The 25,089-nt window shown below is 43.8% G+C and overlaps 1 protein-coding gene across 3 annotated transcripts in view; it reads left to right on the top strand.

The window, feature by feature from the left end:
* Nucleotides 1–25,089, top strand: part of SYNDIG1 (synapse differentiation inducing 1) — a 191,801-nt gene that overhangs the window by 88,694 nt on the left and 78,018 nt on the right. The window contains exon 5 of one of the 3 annotated variants that reach the window (XR_016443037.1): nt 1,241–2,383. The exons of the other annotated variants lie outside the window; for them this stretch is intronic. The gene's annotated coding sequence lies outside the window, so the exon portion shown is untranslated. Of the gene's footprint in view, nt 1–1,240; nt 2,384–25,089 lie in introns of those variants that run through there. 3 annotated transcript variants of the gene reach the window in all.

The following is a 25,089-nucleotide window of genomic DNA, read 5'->3' on the forward strand; positions in this document are numbered from 1 at the left end:
TGTGCAGTAACACAAGTTACTGCACAGTCATTTAGTACTCCTTTATAGATATGGCCTCTTTCTACTAGTTGGTTCATCTAACAGGCCCACAAATCGACCACAGCAGCTATCTGTAGATGCAGGCCCGGATGCTTCAATCTAGTCAGGCATCTAACTCTCATTGATTTCAACCCTCTCAGAGCATCTGGTCCTTAGCTGTTTAATTTAAGCAGCAAAGATTGTCATATTGTCCATATGGTAGTTTCTGTCAGGTAGTGCATGGGGCTAGAATCACAATCCTGTGAGGAGCTTTTAAAGAGCTGCCTTATTAATACATAATAGTGATCCTTCAGATAATATTTTATCCTTTTCCCCCCTTAAAAGTAGAATTTCCTCAGGAGGAGAATTATGGCAGGCTGAACTATAAGAAAACAAAGGCTTCTGGTCTGGAGATGCAGTCAGGGTCCTGTGTCTTGCAGGCTTATGGGACTTAGAGTAGATTCCCTGTATGGCTGAGAGTCAGGTTTCCCAAGTGTCTAATGGCGCACACTGCCCTTAATCTGCATACTGCCCTTAGATGTCCTTATGCTCATGACCCGCAATATCAGAACTTAGACTCATGACATTCTTATAAATGGAAAATCTCCTTTAAATACTTTTTCGGGGTTCTGAATGTTATCAAATAACATTTTTCTCTTCCTTTTCTAACCAGTGCTGAAGGATGCCAGGGGACAGATCCTCAGCTGGTGGCACATGTCCTAGCTCAGTCACCAATGGTGCTAGAAGGGTTGGTTTCATCTGTGTATTGATCAGGCAGTTTGACATTTCCAAGCAGAGGAGAATGAAAAATCACACCTGCATGCTTCTAGAAGCATTTCTGTGATTCTATGATTGTTTCCCTCTGTGGCACACAACACGCAGGGAATTAATAATGACACAGTGTAGCACAAAGGTTTTATGCATATTTATTGGAGGGGGCCTGTGTAATTCACTCCTGTCTTCACCACTTAGGAGTAATGCAGACACCCAGTGCTCAGACATTAATAATATCTTTCCCATATGTCCCAAAAGTATGCATTATAGAAGTGAGAGTGTCACGGCCATTAGCCACTTGCCTGGGAAGTGAGATGGGTTCATTTCTGCTAATGACTGTCTGTGCTAATGACTGTCTCTCTAGGCCTCAGTTCCCCATTTCTAATATGGAAATATAGCACTCCCTGTGCCTGTCTTGCCCATCTTATTGTTTGTCCATCTTCTTTAGTTTGTAACACAGGGTCTGTCTCATGGTGTGCCTGTACAGCACCTAGTACCATGGAGCCCCAATCTTAGCTCTACCACTTCTATTGCACCATGGATGGAACATGCCAAAATATCAGCTAAAAAGGCAGATCATCTCAAATTTTCTGCAAACTCAGTGACTCTCACCCTCTTGTGATACTGCACCTGCCTAGCTCTTTTCAGCCAAAGATGGAAGTTGTGGTGGGGAGGGTCAGACAACTGCCCAGTTTTCTGTCCATGCTCCCTTCAGCTGTCTGCCTTTATTACCTGGAAAACAACAAGGCATGACTTCAGACAGTGTTTCAATAGTTGTATCAAAGGCCAAGCCAATGTGAAGGACCCTCAGGAAAACATATATGGTAAGTGCTAAATTATCTTTCCTGAGTACTTCCATGATAAAGAAATAAGGCAACATTCTTCTCCTCTTGAGTATTTATTTGGATTTAGTTAATGTAATAGTGTCTTCATTCATCTTTTGCAAGGATGGCCCCATGTTGCTAAGAGGAATCTACTCCCACACCTGATCTTTAATATAAAGAGCAATAAAATTAATGGATGTTTTCAGCAGTAAAGATTTAACATTGACCTTTCATCAATCTGCCAAATGCCGGAGTATCTTCCTTCCATTCTAATAGAAGCCTGTGCCTGACACCAAAGATCCAGAGCTGGAGTCTAATCTCAGACATGCAGTGCATGTCCCCTGCTCATCTCACGGCTGCTTTTTGTGCTGGACCGGGGTATTTATTTTTAGGTTTGGACACCCAGCAATAAGATTTGATTGCCTGAAATTATGCTTGAGATACCAGTTTCAAAGAGCTGATGAAAGGACTCCTGAAGGAAGGCTTGATTCTAATGGCTTTACATTGGAAAAGATGCATGCTCTCCATATCCTGCTCCAACCTGGAATGTCTGATTCCACCTTCTGGAAATGTATATTTTGAGGATGAAAATTACCCTTTCCCCCACTCCTCCTAACCATCAAACAACCATTCTCCATTATATGTACAGTTGGCCAGCTTTTGTGCATAACTACATAATTGGATTTTGAGGGGCTTAGAGCCTATTAGGGTGTGGGCCCTTTGTGGCAGGTCCCAAGTTTTTTGATTGGTAGTCATACAGTACCTAACACAGAAGAGTCTTGGGCCGTGACTGGAACTCCATCATGGTGTCCATTGGGACATTATATGTGTTATTATTGTTGTCGTTTTCATTGCTGCTGTTGTTGTTGTTGTTATGCCCTTGGTTCACTGCATGTGCAGGGCAGACACAAAAAATGGTGGGCTGGAAATGGTCCAGCCAGGTTTACTTGCTCAAAGAGAGGGAACTCTTTGGGTCATCCTTGCTATTGATAGGGACACAACCTGTTGAATAAGCTGGATTTTTCACTCCATTCCCAGCATCAGAGATTCCTAGCACCAAGGGGCATGAGTGCACCTCTTCTTTGCCGTGACCATCCATTTTCTACTGTGCACTCCTAACTCAGTAGTTTCCATGGAGGCTGCTCTGGACTCATCCCCAAGGGCCACTCTCAGGCCTGCTGGAGTCTGAGATTGGGCACAAAACAAGGCCTGAAGCAGCCTCACATACATGCTACTAGGACTGAAGTATGCCTGTGGGTATGAGTGGGGCCTGTTCAAGTCCCTTGGTGCTAGAAAGTGCCACTACTGGGCAGACAGGACCCCCCATAAGGCCTTCAGTATCGACTTTCATATGATTCCATTCAAGAATTTAAATAATAATCATTCCTACAACAGATGGGTCCCCAGGCACTTCCATTAGATGCAACAGAAGCTGCAGGATACTCACCCTTTCCCCAAGCAGGTGCCTTGCTGTAGGCTTCTAGGGACTTTTATTTTGTAAATCCCAGCTCCAGATGGCTGGAGCCCTCAAAGGAAAATCTCTGCTGATTCCTTTGAGCAATGACTGATTTAAAGTTCTGCAACCTAAACCCAAATGCAGAAACAAAAATATATTACTATTATTATGATTGCACTTTATTTCTGTGACCTGATTGAATGATCAAACCACAGCAGTAACAGAGGAGCTGCCAACGTTTCCAGCAAAGCCTGTGTCTGGCCAAGCTCACAAGGCTGTGAGAGAATACACACACTTTCCTGAATCTGTGCCTCAGTTCAAGGTGCTGAACAGCTGTCCTGTGGTAATTACTTTTGGTGCCTAACAACTTTAGTAATTTTCAGACCAGTAACTTAGAGATTAAATTCTCCATTGCTTATTACCACTATCCTGAGTCATCCACTTCTACCACTCAATTCATTTGTGTCTCAGACAACTGAAATCTGCACCGTCAGAAGTGAAAGATTAGTTCATTAACTAATATTACTACATCATTCCAAAAGAAAAGGACAGTTTCTAATCAAAATAGCCCTTTTGCTAAGCTCAGCCTCCCGCCATATCTCCAGCCTACAGAGGAATGCATGACATTATAATACACATACCAATGCATGTGATGTTTAATGTATTCTTGGTAATAAAACTAATGGAATATTTTATGTACTCTGAAAAAAACGCCAATGACTTTTTTTTCATTCCCTCTACTATGCTGGTGGCATTAAAACCTACCCCATATCCAGACTGATATGAGTTATGAGTCACATTTTCACATTTCATCATTTGTTTTATATACAACCTCATAGGGCTGAAGAAATCCTAAAGCATTCAGGTTTCATTCTAGAGGGAAGAAATTGTAAGAATATTAACAGCTCAGGAAAAGAGCAAGGGTCCTAATTCTCTTATATGCAGTAGGGCTGTGCAAAGCTTCGGTCCCTGATTCAGTTTAGCTGAGATTCAGCCCAGTTCAATGGCTGAATCTCCAAATCTGATTCAAATCAGAGGACCCTTTAATCTCTCCAAATTGAATTGGAACCCTCAAAGTCGATTTGGAGAGATTTGGAAAGATTTGGAGATTTAAATGTTTTTTTCTACATACCTCTCGGTAGCAGGAGGCTCGTGAATGCTGAGAAGCTTGGGCGCATGGAGCATCCCACAGAAGTGCAGGGGGCTCCTCACTGCGCTCAGCAGCAGACCCAGAAGTGAACCAGAAACACTTACGGCCCACTTCCAGGTCCGCCAGGGAGTATGCAGGGGCCCCCCTGCACCTCCCCGGTTCAGTGACTGGTGCCTCCCGGGTCTGGGGGGGCACCTGGGGTCCCCCCATAGCCGATCACCAAGCCGGGGGGGCCCACAGCATGCTGCTCAGCAGACCCAGAAGTGGACCGGAAGTACTTCTGGTCTATTTCTAGGTTCACTGCTGAGTACCCGGGGGGGGAGGGCCTGCCCACGCTCCTGTGGGACACTCCATCTGCCCCAGCATCGCTGCAATCACGAGCCGTGCCTGCTACCTCAAGGTATGTAGAAAAAACTTTTAAATCTGTGTCTATGTCCAAATCACTGATTCTTCAAATCGGCATCGACTCTTCAGATTTGGATTCGGCCGAATTGTATCAGGGACAGTGATCTGAATCAATGAATCAAATCACTGTCTCTGATTTGGACTGAATCCGAATGGAATAGGGCTTGCTTCACATACCCCTGATGTACAGTAGGCCTTGCTTTGGAGAATGGATGATCCAGAAGCAAGGGCCCTAGTCCAGAGCTTGGGAGATCATAGAGTCCTTGCTCCATCACAGACTCTCAGTGTAACCATAGGGAAGTCTCTCAGCAGAATATTCTATATTTGAGGTTGCCTAAGGAGGGCACAAGTGTGCTGGTGGGAGGCGGTTGGGGTCTTCTACATGCAGACCAAGTTGGGGATTCTCTGATCACAGTTTCAGGCATTGATGCGGGGGCAAGAGTCATAGTGGAGACAGTCCTGTCTGGAACTAGACAGAGCTGTATCTCTGCTCCCATCTCTGTGTCATATGGTTCAGCTGACCAGATTGTTGGAGGTTGGGGTTAGGGTTTGGAAAACTCCTTCCCACTAGCATAACAGGGGAGTCAGAGAGGAACCAGCCACCTCACTTGTCTCAAGACCCCCGGGGCAGGTGGTGGAGCTCACCATCTTAATGTGAGCTGAGCACAGAGCAGTACAGTCATGCCTTCCTGCTTCTATTCGGGAGCAGCCCCAATGACAGCCATGGTACTACCATGACTCAGAGTAGAGGTGTCTGGAGAATTGGTTCCTCTAGCCCCTCGGTCAGCCCAGAAGCGGGCACTGCTTGTGAGGCTTGGTATGCTCTGGTTCATTGAATGGGGGTTGCAAAGCATCAGTGCATGTAGGGAAGGGAACAGCATTCATTTAGGGAGTACCATGAGGAAGAAATGGCAAGGAACAATGGAAGGGGTGAGTGTGCCTGACATTACTAATTTTTTGGGAGGTGTTATTGGGGGGCAGCAGTACTTCTGGAGTTCAGTGTTCATTGGGAATTGTTGAACCAGCAGAGAACCAAGGCTAAGGAGTTTTGGCCAGACAGGTCAAAGTTTTGGCCACAAATCCTTGGATCAGCACCATGTCTGGTGCCCAGAAGACCTAGGTTCAATTCTGTACTTTATGGCAAATGCTTTATGTGACATTGGACAGTTCATTCAGCCCCTCTGAGCCTTGATATTCCCATCTGTAAAATGGAATTAATAACTCTGAGCTACTCCACCATAAGAAGAAGTGCATTAAAGATTGCAAAGTACTCAGATGCTACAAAAGCAGGAGAAAGGATAGAACCAAGTCTGAACAGGCAGTATCAGGGTTTGGGAGCTGTTTCAAGGCCTCCCTTTTTGGCTATGATGAGAGCAAGACACAATTGTTTTAAAAATGCTCTTTACTAGGATGGAATTTTCAGAAGCACCTAGGTGACTTAGAAGCATGGCATGCCAGCTCAACAGACTTTGCATGCCTAAGGGATTTAGGCTCTTCTGAAAACTCTCTCCATAGTAGAAACTACATTATATGTCGTATTCCTTGATCTCTGATCAGCAATAAAGAGATGAGCTGAAAGAGTACCAGGAGGTTTCTGCATGCTTTAGCCAGAATAGTACTAAATGGTAGTAGTTTCCTTTTATTAATTAATTAGTAGGTGGAATTTTATGAATATTTAATTTTGTTCTGTGTTGGATTTATCAGGGGAAATCAGTAGTATCATTTTCTTTTTTTGAGCACAGTGGAAGAATTAATATTTTCAAACACTTCACTCCATGAAAGCATTGGAAGCAGAGAAAAATGAGATCAACATGATTCAAGTGACATTTATAGAGTTCTCAGAGGAGGGTCCTGTGGGTATGTCACCAGCCTGGAAATCAGGAGATTGAATTTTAGTACCTGACTTTGCTAAGGAGCTTTCTGCATGAGTGAAGGCAAGACGCCTAATATCTCTGCCTTTCAGGTTCTTGTTTGTGCACTGAGGGCTATAGTAATGTTGCTTTGTCTATGGAGGCAGTAGATCTTTTAGGCAAAGTTTGTTTCTTGCCCTGGCATGGTGAATTATGTAGGGCAATGGGTCGTTGGCCCTTGCCCAGGCCTTCTAAGCACTACTGTAATGCAAAGATGTCAACTGAGGACTATTGTCAAATTTCAAGAGCATGCAGGAAAAAGAAAAGCAAAACCAAATAATTTTCATGATGTTCAGTATTATTCATGGTTCCATCCCTTTCCATACAGCTTTGTTAACACACTGAAATTGCTCAGCATTCCTCACAGAACCAAGAGGTCACATTAAGGATACTGTAAAAAATGTACTTGCTCAGTGTTGGAACAACATGTCCTGCCCCTGATTAACACCATGGCACAGGCTTTAACGTATATCATAATGGCACTGACTTAAGTTGCATTTGTTATTATGATCTGAAGCATAAAGTAGCGACAAATAAAATTCAAGGCTATAAGTGCTTCTGCCAAGCAGTGGAGTTGATGTGACTTTCAATGCCATCCAGAGCCACTTTGAGCTTCACTTGCAGTCCATTTATTGAGTTCAACTCTACAAAGCTTCCAAGGGAAGGAAAGTGTGTCCAAGTACCACAAAGCCCTCCCCATCTTGTGGCAGGTTTCCCTTTTGCTGTACCAAACAGCACCCAACCTCTAACTGCTGTGACTGACTTTTTCTCTTGGCTCCAAGAACCCAGTCTAACTCCAAGTGGAATTTTCTTCTTGTCTCCAGAAGCAGCAGGATCAAACCCTAGATCAAGGGATGGTCCAGTCCCCTAAGCCCTTGGGACTTGTTTCCCCACAAAAGTTGTACTATTTTAGCAACAGCAAGGTAATCATAGCAGTGTAGCCTTCCCAGTGTGGATGTACTTGTGCTGGTAGGAAGGTTCCCATCACCAACTCAGCTATCACTATAGACATGTTGAGCCAAATAGCCCTCGGAGCCATCATGTCTGACACCAAGTGGTACCATTCAGAATTGTTCCTCCACAATGGCTAATGTCATTCACTCAGCACCCAGGTGGACTTCCAGTTCTCTGCATCCCTTCCCTCAGATCATAAAGGATAACCTTCTCCAGTGACTTATGTCTTGCTTTATGCACTGTAGTTTCCTGTTCAGACAGTGACACACAAAGTAAGATTACATCCAAACTTCTGAACTACCCCTTAGTTCTCTTTGCTAGCCAACAGTCCCATGGGAGTCTTCAACAGTATAAAAGCCCAAATACATCTCTCCCCATATGGGACATCCAATACAAGAAAATACATTTATATTGGTGAGACCATGTCTACATTAGGGGTCCCAACAATATAAATATATCAGTTTAAAAAAAAAAAAGCAACCCCCTAATCAAACTGGTTATATAGACTTTAGACTAATTATATATATTTTAGTGGGACTACATGTGTGAGCAGCTGTGTTCAGAACCAAGCCCTATGTCAGTGCCATCTACTACTTGGCACTGAGCCCTCTAAATGGTAGCTATGGAGAAAGAGAAAAACATTTTTGTTTGATGGTCTATTTAAGCCTTGGCCCTGAAGATCTTAAACAACAGCATTACAATGAGCCATATGGCTACCTTGAACAGTTCAGTGGAGCAGAGCAAGACCAGGAGCTACCTCTAGCATATTGATCAGCATCATATGTTTGTACTATAGAGACTGGATCCTGCTGCCCTGAACCACAGCATGCATCCTTGTTTACCTTTAGGAGGTGGGATTTTCAAAGGCTCCTCAGTGTAACAGAGGCACTGATTCCATTAAAAGCCAATGGGGCTCTTGTTTCTGAGTTGGTTTGGAGCTTTTGAAAAGCAGCCTTCTATTCATTAGTTGTTTTATAGAAAGGGAATGCCAAAGGCAGTGCAGTTAAGGATGAAGAATTGCTATAATCTGTGCTCACTCCACGTGTCTGGGAGGGAAGGAGGCAGTCAACATGCAATTGTATATTAGAGCTATAGGGATGTTTATTCCTAGTCAGTGTAGTTGAGTCTTCAAAGCTTAATTCTAGTCAGAAGCTAAATTTGAAATTGTCGCAAGCCAGGCCCCATCACAAGTGTTTCTGTGGTCACAAAGAGACAAAAGACATGAAAAAAGAAGTATTTGTGCCCATATTATAGAGGAGGACCTGGAGCACTGAGGAGATAAGTGGGATGCTCTGTTTTTCTGGCTCTGCTCCTATGGACATCACCTCCACTGAGGAATGCTTGGGAACTCCACTGTGGGCAGGGTCAGAGCGGGGCTAGGTACAGACAGTCAAAAAGCCTGAGGCTGAATCAATTCAGTCTTTGCAGGTTAGTCTAAACTGCACAGTTTAAACTGAAACAGAAGCGAACAAACATTTACCTTTTGTCGCCCCCCTAACGCCGGTGCACCCTTGACCTGCGAGCCTGGGTCAGCACAACCGGCTTGGCGCAAGGAGGGGGATTTATGACCGGGCAGGTGGGTGATAACGGTGAGCAGGAGTCAGTATGATTTAAACACAGCGTGGTGGTTACACAGAAAAGTTTATTTTACTTACGCTACTGATGTGCTTGCAGCATAGGCAGAGGAGTTGATTTATTCAGTTACAGCATGCAGATATCATGTTACCCAGCATTTACAGGGTGGGTAAGAGAGTTGCTTGTTACAGATTCTGAGCGATTCACATAAGCCGTTGCAGTTTGCAGATTACCGAGAGCTCTTGATAAGAAAGATAACACCAGAGATAGAGAGATAGACAGGCCGGCAAGACGGGGATACGCCAGAAAAATAAATACGTAGGCGGAGAGAAATATTCGTTGTGCACAATCTGTTCTTCTTGAGTGTATATGCAGTTCTCCGCTTTGGGCGGAAGTTCTTTCAAAGTTATACTGGGCGAAGATGACCAATTACTATACACCAGCCATAAATAATTAATGAGTTGGCACTTGTGCTTTCTTTGTTTGCTCAGTTTTCAGAAAAAAAGGGGGGTTATTTTTACTTGGGTGGTACTGGTTCTGTTTGGTCACAGGATGGCGCACATAGTATATTTAATTTTACAACTTTACTAAAGTCAGCTAATCTCTTTACTATAGGTACTTTATCTTTCGTGCTGGGCTGTCAAGGTCAGTTTCTCTCTCTCGTATAAGAAGCTCAAGTAATTAGAAATGAGGCACAGACAGGGGTGTGTATATGCAGCACTGTTACAAACTAAAAAATAATAGTGTGAGACTACAATTACAGAGTTTGTTGTGTTAGCTTGTGACCTTTTGCCATCTAACCTTTTGCTATCTGACCTTTTGCTATCTGACCTTTTGCCATCGGCATCTGAAATCAAAGACTTTAATCTTTGACACCTTTGATGCAGGGAATGCAGCTATATGCCTGCAGTGGCTGAGACTAGAAGCCAGGGGGCACTCTGGCTGTATTCACTTCCTCTTCTTGCTACCCACAAGTTCTCTGGAATTTGCAGTCTAGAATTAAAGCAGCAGGACTCTGCAGGGTTGCTCATCACTTCTTCTTCCAGCTTCCAGATGCCTCTGGGATTTGTTGCAGCCAGAAGGTAAGTTTGAGTGAGGGAAGGTGTGTTTAAGCCCCTTCCCTGGCTCCAGACCCCAGCTGAGGTTTGTCTTGGGGGAGCAGTCCCCTGCTGCAGACTGGGCTGTGTCCCCAGTCAGGCTTGCCCCTGCCACCACTTTGTCAGCCAGCCCTCACTCTTCCAGCTAGGGAGCAGAGGAGCGGGGCCCAGCCCAGGGCTGGAAAGCATGCTGGGATGCTGGGGGACTGTGATTTAACTTGAACCAGGAAGGGGTCTGGGACAGAAGTTTCATAAACTGGTTTGACCCAAATCAATTAAGTCTGATACTACATTCAACCAGGTTTATCTTAAACCAATTTCAGCCATTTTGAAACTGGTTTATGTGCACTGAACTTCTGTTCTGTTACAGGTTTAAACTAGTTTCTCATCACTTAAACCAGTTTATGTATAACTTCTGTTGCTAGCCCAGGAATCTGCAGTGGAGCCAAAAACTTAAATGAGGTCTCCTGAGCCCAACAAGAGCTATAGCCATGGTACTATCCTTCTTCACAACTGTCTTTCTTACCAGAGTATGAGCATTCCTAAACTCTGCCCCCAGAATACTTCTCTTTAAGGTGAACAACAACAAACCCCACCCACATCAGCCACCCTTCCCTATTTATATCTACCAGGCTGTGACTGCTCTGGAAGTACAGAAAGAGACATAAATATTGGGCTGGCTGATTTCTAGAAGGGCTTTGAAGAAACCTTCTGTGGATGGCTCTCATTGTAGCATGAGAAAAGAAGTGGGGCACAAAAGGAAGGAAGTCAGGACCAGGGAACTGTGGGATTTTAGCTGCAAGATTTTCTGCCCTTGCACCCACACCATTCTGCTAGGTTCCAAATGCACTGCAGGGGAACTGACTGTGAGATGTTTGATTTTTGGCCTTGATGCTTTTTCTAGTGTTGGGATAGACCAGGCTTCTTATATGGATGATCGGGGGGTGGGGGATGGGGGATGGGTGGTGCTGGAGAAGGGCCACAGTGTGGGACTCAGTAGCAGAGTAGACTTACCCTGTGTTTTCTAGGAGACCAGACAAAGCAGGAGCCCATGAAGGTGTGAACATGAAATGATCGGCTCCCATTTTCCGTGCATCTGTTTCCCAGTCCAGAGGCCAGGTTGGAGTAACTGGCTGTGGCTGAAGAATCCCAGATCTCTGCTGTGCTCTTAGCCATTGGATCCAACTTAGTCACTGCACTCACTGTGGGGGGAAGGGGTGATTGTGATAGAACAAGGACCATCCATGCTTGTAGCAAAGCTGGCCACCCCCTTTTAGTATGGCCTCTTTAGAACCACTCAGCCAGTCTGTCATTCCCCCTTCTTCAGGGCAGTTCACGAAAGGTTGCACCAGCACCGCATAATTCAGGAAGCACCTCACAGAATGTGAGGGCAGATGGCTACTTGTTAGATTCTGCCTCTTGTTTGCATAGGCAGCAACTTATTATACAGTCCTATTATGACTGCAGAAATTCATGTTTTGTAGCAGTCCCATTACTGATTCAGGGCCATAATGAATTTGCTACCATGAAGAAGTGTTATGTGTTAGCATGATTTGTTAGGGTGACAATAATTTGCCTTCCACTGTACATAGCATATTTTGCCAATGTTAATTAGAGATAGACGTCATTATCATGTGCCTAACTAAATCAGAATTTCCCCTTCTGCTATCTCTTAAATGTAACATATGGCATCTAGGGTCTCCAGGCTGAGCAGAAGGTGGCTATATTAGCAATATAAATAACCTTGCCCATTATATTTATCTTCACTTTGACTCTACCAAGTCACCTTCCACTGAAATCTTCAGTGTGTGTTTGTGTTGCTGGAAAAGGTGGGGTGGGGAATCCCTGAAGACAGCAGCTTTCAACCATTGTTGTATTCTTTTGTATTAAAGGCAAAATTCTCAAAGCCTTCTGATCAGCACTGAGAACTCCAGCCTAAGATTTTACACTTTTATCCTACAGTATTTCTAAATTAAGGGCAGTCATTTTGTCTGCATTTCCACAGCTGTCTGCCTAGAGGTAGATTAATACAAGAAAAGCAGATATATAATGGAACATTCCTGCTGAAAATTATCACTCTGCAATTGAATGTTCACATGTATTTAATAAAAGAAACCTAGGAAAAGTGAAGGAATGTTGATACTGCAAAGGTTTGAATCTGTGCAGTGATTACAGTGTGCTATTTTGTACCTCTTTAGTAAAATGGAGGTAGAAGTGTTATGCACCACCCATTTCAGGACTTTCCTAGAGGTCTAGGCCAGGGCTACCCAAGTGTCAAATTCAGGGTATCCTTATGATTCCACAGCAATAGAAGATAGCCTAAGGTGGGGAAGAGTACAGAGAACCCCTACAAACTGTGCATAGCTCCCTTTCACTTCCCTGGGTGCTCATCCTTCTAGCTTCCCTGGAGCTATCGTCTTGCAGGGGAGGACTGGTGTCTGAGATAATAGACCCCTTTCTGCTTTCAGCCAGACATAGCTCATAACCTCCTTCATGTTTTGGATGGGCCATGATGTAGATGTGTGAGAGGATGGGCAGAGGAGATGAGCTACAGAGTACAGAACTTTAATGGCTGCATCTGGATGCTTCACATTGCAAGTCTGGTGAGCAGAATATAGATGACTTATTAAGCAGCAGAAGCAGAAGATCACAGCTTGGACACATGGCGCATTTTCCTTAGTGATACCATATTTTCTAATGGTAAAACTGGGGGAAATGCCAACAACAGGTCAGGCCACCGTGGCCCTGTACAAACTTAAAGCACACAGACAAATTCAGCACACTTGCATGCAGTCTAGAAAATACAAATTCCCCATTGCCACCACTCTGAGCCATGGGGAAAAGCAAGCCCAACTCACACTGTAATGTCTTTGCCTTCTGATCTCAGCTAGGCTAGTTTAAAAATGCTCTGGGTCCACCCTAGCCGTTGAAGCAAAGCTTTAGGCCAAGTGGTGAAAATCTGTACTTTCAGCACCAAAGGGAGCCTAGTGAATCCCTGCATTCAACCCAACAATATATATCACTGTTCTGAATAGCCAAAGGAAAAAGCACAGCTGAAAACTATAGCAAAGCATTCACTTGTCACTCAGTATTACAAATGGCTGAAAATATTGCTGTTTTGTAGTACATAAAATTCTATTACTTGTTCAAAGTCCAAGTTGTCCTATTTTGTGTATGCGAGAGAAGGCCTATTCATTTTTGTTAGTAAATTGATTCAGAGGAGGGGAGACACATATTTTAAAGAAAGCAAAATAAAGAGTTTTTTTGTTCATGGTAAGTGTGCAGCATAATTTAGTTTATTACTAATTCCAGAGAGAGGAAACAGAACCATGATATCATGTCTTTTTGCTTCTTTCTGACATTTCATCTCCTCTTTTTTGGCTCAAATGACTCATAAAATCATAGACATTAAAGATAGAAAGAGACCTATAAGTTCATCTAGTCTATTTATCTGCCACTGCAGAGCTGTTATTTCAAATAGTAAACAAGAAAACCCTATTAGAGATAGGCACAATGTTCTCTAACACGCTTGAAGGATTATCACCACTAAAATATGCTTTAGTGATTTTCATACTCCCCTCTCCTCAGAGGCCTGGTCCAAAGCATAGCAACATCAGTGAAAAGCATCCAAAAGTCTTCAGTGTGCATTGGGTCTGGCTGTGAATTATTGGTCTGTGAGGAGTGCAAAGTAGGAAGTGTATCAAGGATCTGAAACGGAAGATGGCCAGTTGCTATCTCTCTCCGTTTTCTTTGCATGTCAATTGTCTTGGGCCCAACTTGTCACAGGTAGCTTCAGATTTTTGGGTGGTCACAGTTTGTGTGCCCAACTGACCTATTTTTTCAGGAAGTGCTGAGGATGGGAAACCCTACCGGAACTCATGGTTGTGCAAAAGCATTGAGCAGCCACAAAGGAAAGCACCCACCCTCCACAGCCACAGCTTGGAGAATGTGGCTATTGGGCCCAACTTCTTAGAGGGTCCAAATTCCCATTGGAGATGAATACCTAAGGGATTCAGGTGCCCAAATACCTCTGAGCATCTGACCCTGTGCATCACAAGGCAGAGACTGTCTTACATTATGTGTTTGTACAGCACCAGGGGCCTCACTGATTCCAAGAGCTACTGGAATACACATGGTAAACACTAATAATCCAATACTGCTCGCTGGGGTAGTGCTGCTGGCCTTCTGCTCTGCATTTGTACTAGATCCAGCATAGTGGGGTCCTGGTCCAGGATAGGTAGTCCCACACTTGTCCAGAGTACAAACATGTGACCTAACAATGATAATAAGGTTGTTGAGGGTTTTTTTAGCAGTTTATGTCACCAGAGTGTGGCTGAAATTAAAAATGAGCCAGTTACATTCCCTTCCTCCTCTGCCCCTGCTTCAACCTCACACCTTCCTGCTGTTCCCTATCTCAGCTACTGCTGTCACCGGTAACCATGGGTTCTCTGGCTGTTGTCCAGGAAGAATTATTGCAGGATTTTTAGAAAACATTAGCACATTCAAATCTTTTCAATTAGGCTGCTACTTTTTTTTTTTTTGTCTTTGCTGCTGTTTGCACTTAATACCTAATTTAAGAGCATGACAGGGAATATCTGTGACAGATGGTTAACAGCAGGAAGCCTGGATTTAGGCATAAGAGATTTCCCTCTGACGTGGCTCAATCCCATGCCCATTCATTGCCCAGCCTTATCATACACCCCAATACTTCCACAGACCCCTCAACATTTCTGGGGTGATCACTACCAGTGACTCCAGCAGCCCTGGGGAGATGAAGGCTCTGCTTGTATCAACCCTGCTGTCTGTAGCCTCCAGGAGGCTTGGCCAGCTGATGTGAGAGCCATCATCTTGTCTGACACCCCAGACTGAACTGGGGAGCCACTGGAACTAAAAAAACATGTGCTGTTGCCACTTCAGTTAAAGGACCCCCCCCCCGCTAAGAGGGGCTGTATCTGGTCATATCCTCTGTGAATAGGCACAGAGTAAACTCTTTGGGCACACACACAGGAGGGTTATGCCAACAATTCACTTTAGCGATCTGTTATGTTTGTGAATATTATCATGACTCTGTAGGAAGAAGTGATACAGCCTGTGTTCCCATGGCAGACAAACTCTTTGCTATCCGTAGAAGCAAAGACGGGTCAAACAAACACCTAGTCAAGCTCCATTAAGCCATCTTGCAGGAGGCAAATGCCTTCCAATGTGATGCAATAGGCCACCATTATTTCACCAATGATGATTCTTTGATGGCTCATAAACCAGCTCTCTGCTTGTGGAGCTTCCTCCAATCGCTTTGTTTCTGGATTGGTGATTCCAGTTCCCCCTGGGCAAGTGTGATGTTTCTGTCAGAAAATCACACTGGTAACAGGGCTGGTTGGAAAGGCAGTGCCTGGGAGCTCAAGGCAATCCTTATTCTGCTGAGGGAAGCACACTGCCTTTAAGGCTGGAAAGCACCATTAAACCATCTCATCTGACCCCTTATATAACCCAGGCCAATTTAATTTCATCCAATTACTTCTATATTGAGTCCAATTACTTGGGCTTAACTAAAAACCCTTCGGGCTTCAAGAAAAGGGGGGTGGGGAGGATTTGAGGACAAAAAGAAGGGACTTGCTGACCCAGTGCATGTGAGGAAGCCTCTTCTGTCCTCAGCTTCTGATTGCTGTTGTTTTCACAACCAGATTGTAGGTCATAAATCCAACTGATCGCAGGTGAGAGGGGGAATGAAAAAGCTTTGCTTGCTATGCTGTTTTGATACCCCTTTCTCACCTTCACGTCAACTTACTTTTCTTTCCCTGTGTGCTCCAGCTTCTCTTCTCTCACCAAAATGGCCCTTCACCAGCCCTATCAGGTAGCCCCTGTATTTCAGTAGATGTCCTAGTGTGGCTCATGGTCCCTTACGCTGCATCCAGACTGCAGTTTCTTCAGACTGGGAACTTAGGAGTAGGTCTACATTGCAGTGTAGTACAGACATACCTATGCTAGCCTTAAATTAGCTAGTTTACATGCTGGGAACAGCCTGACTCCAGCAACACAGAGCTCAGTGCAGCTACAAAACCTGTCCAAGAAGCAGGACATATGTTCTGGCCATGGTTAGACAGGCAATGGTAGAGGACATTGAGAGTTTAAAGTTAGGTTAGGTATCTGCATCACAGGGCAGTGAGGTTATGGGTAAGGTCACCCTGAATGAGCAGTCTAAAGAAACCATATCAGCTCCTTAAGCAAGAGTCTTCTAACATCTAGAAGAGCACACTGTAATGCTGGATGGATGCGGGGCCTTCCATCCACTTCTCCCCAGACCTCTGAAAATCTCTTTTGTTGAGCCATGAATCTCCCTAGCAGCAGTGCATCTTCAGCACTAAAGTGAGCACATTTGCTTTCCAGAAACTAAAGGGCACCATCATTTCCTTTTGTATGAGAAACTCCTGCAAGGTGGCACCTCTTCCCATGACAGTTCAGTAAGGGTGGTGAGATGCTGGTAGCTGATACTACAGTACCTCACTATTTCACAGTTCCTGGGTGTCCCCAGGGTGAAATAGTGGCCAACACAAATGCAGTGGATGCTGGTAAAGCACTCCTGGCTAGTAACTCAGCAGCATCTCAGTGCCTGACACCAGCATTCTCTCCTTAATCTCAGTAACAGGATGTATCATGAAGCTCTTAACCACTGATGCCTCTTTTGGAGTTAGCAGTTTCTAATGCTAGTTCACTTTGTTGGTGGGTTCAGGGGAAGCAGCTAAGGATACATTCCAAATAAGGAAAAGTGCTTCCAGCTATCCCTCTCAACTCTCCTAGCAAAGCCATGAAGAAGAGGTGATAATGCACCCCCTGGCTTTTATAGTGCTGATGATGTCTGTCTGTGAGTGCCCCAGAGGGACATTACGTGGGCTTTATGTTTGTGATTTACATAGATTGCACTGTAGAAGTTTACAGTCTAATATATGCATTTGCTACAGTGTTGGGAGCTGTAAAGAAGAAAGCCATGTAATAAAGAGCCTTCTGGTCCTGACATAAAATTCACTAGAATACATATTACCAGTGCCTGCGCTGAGCATTAGTTTTCACTTTTGCATATATTTTTTATGCACAGCAGTGTTATCATCTCCAGAATGTCTTAAAGTTTTCTCTCCCTCTCTTAGCCCAGGGATCGCCTGCCAACAGAAGAGAGCAGAGATCTGTTTCACTAAAATCCCTCTAATTGGACCATCTTTGCACTACACATGTTTATTAGAATTCATACATTATTATGCCCAGAGTATACATAACATAACATAACAATTCATTTTAGAGGTAAATCATAGCATTGTAAAATTCAGCAGACCACTTACTGGTAACAAACCTTGTTGGAGTTGGTCTGGATTGCTGATCTGATTTGCTTCCTAACTGGTTTCATCCTGCCCTTTAACAGTTGCCATAGTATTGCAAATTGTGGAGTTACTGCTGCTAGTTACCCCACTGGTTAAAGCTGCCCCTTGGTTTCTGTTGAAACCAGATTGCAGAACCCTCTCTAAAGCAAAAGACTAAGGTAGGGTAGATTGAAATATAACCATTGAAAATGAAGAACAAGCAACATGCTGAGGTGTGGATGCTTTTGTTTTATCTACCACCTCAAGCGTTAAGAGAGATTAGGGTAATAAAAAATGCATTAAGGACAAGAATTATGATTATATGTTATTAGCAAATAAGAATAAGAATTTGCAATCCTTCATTGGGATGAAGCCAAAAGTCTTCAACATTTTTCATCCAGAATGGGAGAAGTTCACGCAGAATAGCCAACAGCCTGGTGTTGAGCCAACCCCCACCCCCACGTTGTAATTTACAAGTGTCAGGAAATTTGCATTGCCATGCCCTCTGCATGATAAAACAATGAGACCAGGCCTTCCATCAGTCCACACCTCTACTCAGAGTCTGCGAGAAAGGGGTAGAACAAGGATGTGAAAGATAAAGCCCATTGGCTGGATCCAATCCACAAAGACTGCTTATTGAGTTGGCCAGAGCAGGCACTGGATCTAGCATGTGAATGGGGCATCTGTGGGTCCCCCGCATTCTGGATCCAGTGCCCACACTGGCCAGTCCAGGACTGTTGAACACTGGATGCAGCGCCAGCCCTAGACCAGCTCAAACAGACCCAGTGGAGTCCCCACCAAAATCTTCAATCAGCAGGGAGAGGAACTCACATCACAGCTGCACAGTGTCCCTGGAGACTAGGGGGCATGGCAAGCTCCAGCAGGCAGCAACAGCGCTGTCGGTGGTGGGGGCATGGCAGCGGTAAGTGGGGAACTCCCATAGGCAGCCACAGAGCTGTCAGCAACCGGGGTAGGGGATGGCGAGCGCCAATCAGTAGTCAGCAACCACCCACACATGCTGTCGGCAGTGTCAGTGGCGCCTTTTCTTAGGGCGTGCACTGCCACACTCAGGGGGTGCACGTGCACCCTCATGTACCCTCTACTCATTGCCAGTGTAGCTCCATGCCCTCATCTTAAGGATTTGGAATAATGAGCAAATCCCAGATGACCTCAAGGGTGCCACGACTGTGACAGTCTTCAAGAAGAGAGACAAGTCCAACTGTGGAAATTACAGAAGGATTGCCTTGCTGTTCACTGTGAGAGCCCTCCTGAGCCGCCTCCTTCCATTTATTGAAGAGAGCCTTCCAGAATCTCAGTGTGGGTTTAGGGCATCAAGAGGCACAACTGACATGATCTTCACAGTTTACCAGCTGCAGGAAAAATGCCGGGAACAACATATACTGCCCTGAACAAGTAACAGTATTGAGTGAGGAATTGTAGATGACTTCAACATGTAATGAAAATATAAAGGCTAGTTTTATTGATAGATGACTCATAGTTTCTTTCCATATACAATATTGATAAACAGTGCAATGAATCAAGTTGTTTGACTAATTCTTGCCGTCTTGCTGAATTATGTTACTCATTCTTACTGCCTGTTCTCTGTTCATTTATGCAGTCAGTCTCCATTTTACCTTTTTTGGCATACAGTGAGGATTCTTGTTGCATACTATGCTTCATTTCCCTCTCCCTGCTGGTTGGTGGAAGCAAACTGTCCATACTAACAAGACCCATAATTCAATGGTACTATATCAAGGGTACACATCCCAAAAGAGTTGTATAAAACACGTCAGCTTGCCTTTTGTCCTGGAAGATTAGGTAATTTATTTTTCGAATGTCGTGTTTTTAATTGCTTTTCTGTGCTTCGGAAGTATATTCATATTTATTTTTGGTCTCATGTCCCACCCTCCTACCCCCAAATTACCCCCATGGTTCCCATAGCCTTAAAAATAGTTTTCAGTCAACAAGAAAAATAAAATATTTTGTGGTGTGGGTGTTTTTAATACTGAACTAAGGCACAGAACACTAAGATTAGAAGGTACTCATTTTAGCAGACAGGATAATGTGTTTTTGTCTATCCAGCATTGCTTTTACAGCTAGTCAGAAAATTAGCTGCTTTTCTACAAAATATTTCAGCAAAAATAAAAGAATTGCTGTTTTGGAGTGGTAAGCTTTTCAACAGAAAATTTTCAACTCTTCAGCAAAAAGAAATGAGTAAGTAAACATATTTAATTTCAGCCAAAGGCTGAATATTTCAGTTCATAAACTTGTGATGCCCCATGGGAGTTGTAGTGCTCTGTAATCCTGTTCCCTTCTGCACGGGGGGCGATCTAGCTGGATTATGTATCCATAATGTACATAATGTACCATCTCTGCAGGTGGTAAAAGGAAGGCATTGCATTTTGGGAAACCTGGTCATGGTGCATAATGGGAGGTGCAGTTTTGGCTGAGGACCCTGAGCCATGGAAAAGCATGGGAACATGTAGAAACCAAACTACATTTTACACATGGCACTGTGGCAGAATCTCTAAAAGGTATTTTGATGGAGGGCGTGCTGTTTAACCAAAAAAATCTATTTTTTTTCACAGAAAGCTGGCAAAATTCTTCCTAAATTCTGGTTTGAGGACCATGGTGCTTTTGGGTCATTAGGCAACTCCCTCCATTTCTGCTGACCTTTATTTTTATCCATTGTAGCCTTGTTCCATCTGATCCATTTGACAGAAGTGATTTCACCAGATGGACAATTAATCAATCCAGATTATGATCTCCATTCATTTCTGCGGTGACCGCATACTGTATGATCCATTTATAAAATGTTATCCTTTGCAGCCATATCTTGTAGGCAGATACAACTGCTGTATCTTGCAGTTGCTTTCAAGATGCTTCTCTAGGTGGTACATTGCACCACTTTGCGGCAAGCAGATAGGTTGATTAATACTTTTAAAAATCTGTCAGGGACAATATTTACCAGACTAATTTTTGGGGTGAGAGCTTCACCATCTAAAAGGGATGAATAAAAAGCATGAGCTTGTCCATAGTGAACAGTGTACATGAGAATTATAATTTAACATCAATCTTCTAACCTCAGAGTTTTTCCTGGGATGCGATGCTTTACAGAGAGGTCACTGCTGAGGGTGGATTAAAACAATGTTCTCAAGCCTTTTCACACTTTAGAACAGGGTTGTCAAATGTATGGCCGGTGGGCTGGATTTGGCACACAAAACAATGTAATCTAGCGCACAGGACTCTTGGAGGACTGGGAATTTGGGCATGGTGGAATTGAAGCCAGGGCCTGCAGAGTAGAGCCCCATTGCAGAATGTGCTTCAGTGGTGTGGCAAGCAATGGCTCACCTAACCCCCCATAGCTTCCTAATGCTGCTAGCCCCACTACTGCTGTCAACATGAGCGTGTCTTGATCTAACCCATGAGCAGCCCTGTTGACCATATTCTGCCCAGTGGGGTCAAACAATTTTGACACCCCTGCTTGAGAATGTATCCTGTATCAGAGACATTTCCCCTCCACACTGAAATTCACAGCACCCTGGGAGCTAGAGAAGAGAGTTCTCAAAGGCATCTGGTGCTGCAGCATTGCCAGCCCCACACACTGAGTAAAGACACAGAAAATCTGAGATGTGTCATCATGAACACTGAAGAATAATACATTTGTGTTTCGTTTCTTATTTCCCTCTGCTTTTTTCAACTCTTAAAGACTCACCTTTTCAAACCTTTTATTTCCCCCCAGGAAAAATTAAAGGTTACAAACACGCTTTATTTTTAAGAATGAAAGAGAGCTGAGATTTACATCTCCTCCCCTGACCCCAGGAGCTGGGATTTTAAGGAACACACCAGATATTACAAGGCTTAGCATAAAGTTACCTAAGATGGTGACAGGGTTGGCAATCAACTCTCTTTGACTCTCCACAGGTACTGTGGCCCTTGTGTCCCCTTGTGCCATTGCAGATTTCTCCATAAGGCTGTTGGTGGAGGAAAGAAGTCATGCTGGGATGACAGTGAGGCAAAGGAGCTTGCTTTCAAGTGGCAGGCGCAACAGGTTGGCTACGTCACTTCCTCCAGCTTTGAGCCAGAGACTGGGTTTGTACCAATACGGCTCCGATCAACATGGCTCCCAGGGAATGCCAGGGCTTCAGTGCACCTATATCCCCCACCCTCTGTTTAGCTCAGTAGTGGGAGGCAAGAGCAAGTGCAGCTGTTGCTCTATCTCCTTTGGAGGAACTCTCTTTCTTGCAGTGCCCATGGACCCAACAGCACAGAGGCTTCAATTATTTATAGCCAGTCTGTTCAGAAGAGAGGGGAGAAAATGGCTTTCTGCTTATACCTTCTTTGGGTCCTTCAAAGGAAAAAAGGCTGGTGTTGTGGCTATAGGAACAGCTAGACAGTACAAGAACCTGAGCTCAAATCCCAGCTCTGCTGTCAGTTCTCGGCATGACCTGGGGCAACTAACTTCAAACAAGATCCACAGAGGTGTAGAAGCACCTAACTCCCATGCTGTCTAGGAGAGTTAGGCACCAAAATATATATGAGGATCTGAGCTTTCATGTCTCAGCCTGCCTTCACCATCTGTAAAATGGAAGATGTTGTCATGTCCTCCTACCTCCCCTTCCCCCCTTTGCTCCAAGGCACTGTAAAGATAAGCTCGCACTTGGTGAGGTGCTTGGAGATTCTACATTTAAGGTGCTATGCAAATGCATAGTGTCATTTCTTCTTTACAAATGCAGTACTTTGTACAGATGCTCCTCTCGTTAGGGCAGTCCAAGTCTACATGCAGGGATGTGTGTGCCCTGTTCCATTTATACTGGCATTTAAATAACCAACAAGGCATCTGCACTGGCAGGCAAAAAGGATTTGGTTGGTAGTAAATTCTGCCAGCTAGGCTGGGAATAAGGACACCTGGTTTCTATTCTTGACTCCACCACTGGCCTTCTCTGGGAACTTGAGCAAGTCACTTTGCCTCACATTTGCCATCTGTAAAATAAGGGCAATATGAAGTGCTTTGAGATCTGTGGATCCAAAGGGACAGCAGCAGCATTTGAGGTCATGCACAGGATCCCCAAAAGCAAGCAGAGATCTGCATGTTGCCTAAATGAAAGTGTGGGAGCTGACAGCACGGATACTGAAAGCAATTTGGGATGATGTTACTCGGGTCTGCCTAGCTTCAAAGCACGAATGCGTTGCTAAGTACTGCAAGGAGCTCTGAGAGCATGTTGGTGTATGTGTGTGTGTGCGTGCATGTGTGGGGGTGGGAGTAAAAATTGTTTCAAAAAGTTTCAAAGGAAGCTCAACAACTTGGAGAAGAACAACAGCTCTCCAAGTTAGTTAGTACAGACCCATTTACAAAACCAGAAAGCTGGCCCCGCTCAGGGCAGGGATCAGCTGATGCTACAAGGAAAGCTGTGAATTTCTATCTAGAAACAATAAAGGGGCCGATTCTAGGCTCATTCTACCTTTCTTCACCTGGTTTTTAATTCCTTGGAAGTTACTCCTGATATACTCTGATTTTATTTACGTAGGCTTTCCTTCCCCTGAAGGGAAACTGTGGGGCATCATGTGAGCTAAGGTCTGACTGTGGTGTCCAGTCTAAGACAACTGCGAACATGAGGAAGTGTGGCAGCATTTCCAAATCCAAATATTTCTTCTTTTTTAGCAAAGTATATGATTTTTTTTTATTCTTCTTTTTCAGTGACAAGTTGAAGCTGTCCATTCAAAATATAGAAGAAATTAAAGTTTTCATTGCTTCTTTTCGGCTTAGGCTGTAAAGGGACATGCATTTACATCCATAGATTCTAGGCTGCAGCCTTCACAGGGAGGAAGAGCAGAGAGATGTAGTCCTCTCTCTGGGCCCTGGACCTTGCTAAAGTTTGAGACATAGGAGTGTGAGTTGGATTTGGACTATGTAAACAACAGTTAAAGCATGAAGGGTTGGCAGCATGTGACATTGGCTGGCTGACCAGGGCCTGCTTTATTACCTGTACATCCCAGGAACTGTGGATAGCTAACTATCTGGTCACCCAGAAAACAATGCTGAGCTGACTAGGACCCTGAAATAATGCAATATTTCAACAAGCTAAGTGAGGGTGATTCAGGTTCTGTCATTGGAGTGGGGAACCTGGTAACAATATTTAGCTAAGCAATGGATTGGGTTGTTAAAGGTAACAGTGGGGACATAATATACATGCACTTCTGCAAGGTGCTTAGGTGTAACACCCCATGGCTTTCTGACTAAAACAAATATGAGACAAAATTGACATCGTGCATATTAAATGGATTAAAGCTGGCTCACTGATCGATTGCAAAGTGGATGTGTTAACAGGAAATTATTGACTATTGTGGATGCTTCCAATGGGATCTTGTAGGAATCAATTCCCAGCCCAATGCTATTCAGTATTTCTTTATCTGGAGGAAATTATAAAATCATTTCTGGCCAAGTTTGCAGATGACCCAGTAACTGGTGGGGCAATTAAAAGAGAAAGGTGAGATTCATCCAGTGGCACAAAGCAGCCCTTAGCAAGCTTGGTACCATCAAAACCACATGCATTTTAATGCAGCCAAAAACAAGGTATAGGAACAAATTATGTCAGTCAGGCTTACCATCTGGGTGCTTTATTCTGGAAGGAGCCAAGTGAGTAAGTGCCTAATGTGATGCTGTAACTATAAGCTCCAATAGCTCCAATGCAACCTCTAGATGTAGGGGATCCCAATAAGGGAATATTGATCTTTTGGTTATGATGGCAAAGGCAGCTGGGTATAATGTTGCCCATATCTCTCTTGTACTGTTGACCCCAGAGTCATTTTGGGAATGAAGAAAGGTTCAAAGAACAAGTTCCACCAAAATTAAATGCTCTCAATCATAAATGCAGATAAATTTAAAAGCAAATTTAATAATGCAATACTGATTAGATATATATGACCCAACATTACAGATAAGGCATATCAAGCAAACAATAAAAAGTTCTAAAGTGTGCATTCATCTAAAGAAATGATAGCAACATTTGAGAGAAAATGAATTTCTTTAAGTCCTAAAATCTTCAAAAGCCTCCAACACTTGTTCAGCCTGTTAGGCAAGAAGACTCCTTACCTAGGTTTTAAATAGGTTTTAAAACAACACATCCTGGTTCATCTGCAGATGGGCTGTTCAGCAAGAACCATAGCTTAAGGCTAAAGAGCAAATATTCTGAGGTGAACCCAGCTTTTTATACTCTATTACCTGGCTCAACATGAAAAAACTTACTACATAGGCTACATAAGGACAAAAAAATTTTAAATGTACCTAATAGGTTCTACTCTAATTAATATTTACATGCCTATATTTATCCCTTACTGGGTGTGTCAACATGAGATGTTTTACTGTGCAGTAGACTAATTTCCCTGCCCTGAACTGTTTCTGAACTGCTCCCATTGGATGGGTGCATGTGTAGATGTGCTCTCACAGAAAGTTTACTGCACAGTATTTTACTGCACAGTAAGATTTCTTTGCATTAACTGCACATGTAGATGCCCCCACTTAGTGCTAAACTGGATCCAACTGACATAAAACCTCCAAATGCACTCAAGGCAACTTTTAT

The sequence above is a fragment of the Crocodylus siamensis genome, chromosome 1 (genome assembly GCF_052110815.1).
Source record: "Crocodylus siamensis isolate JL-2025a chromosome 1, ASM5211081v1, whole genome shotgun sequence".
In the NCBI taxonomy this organism is placed as follows: Eukaryota; Metazoa; Chordata; order Crocodylia; family Crocodylidae; genus Crocodylus; species Crocodylus siamensis.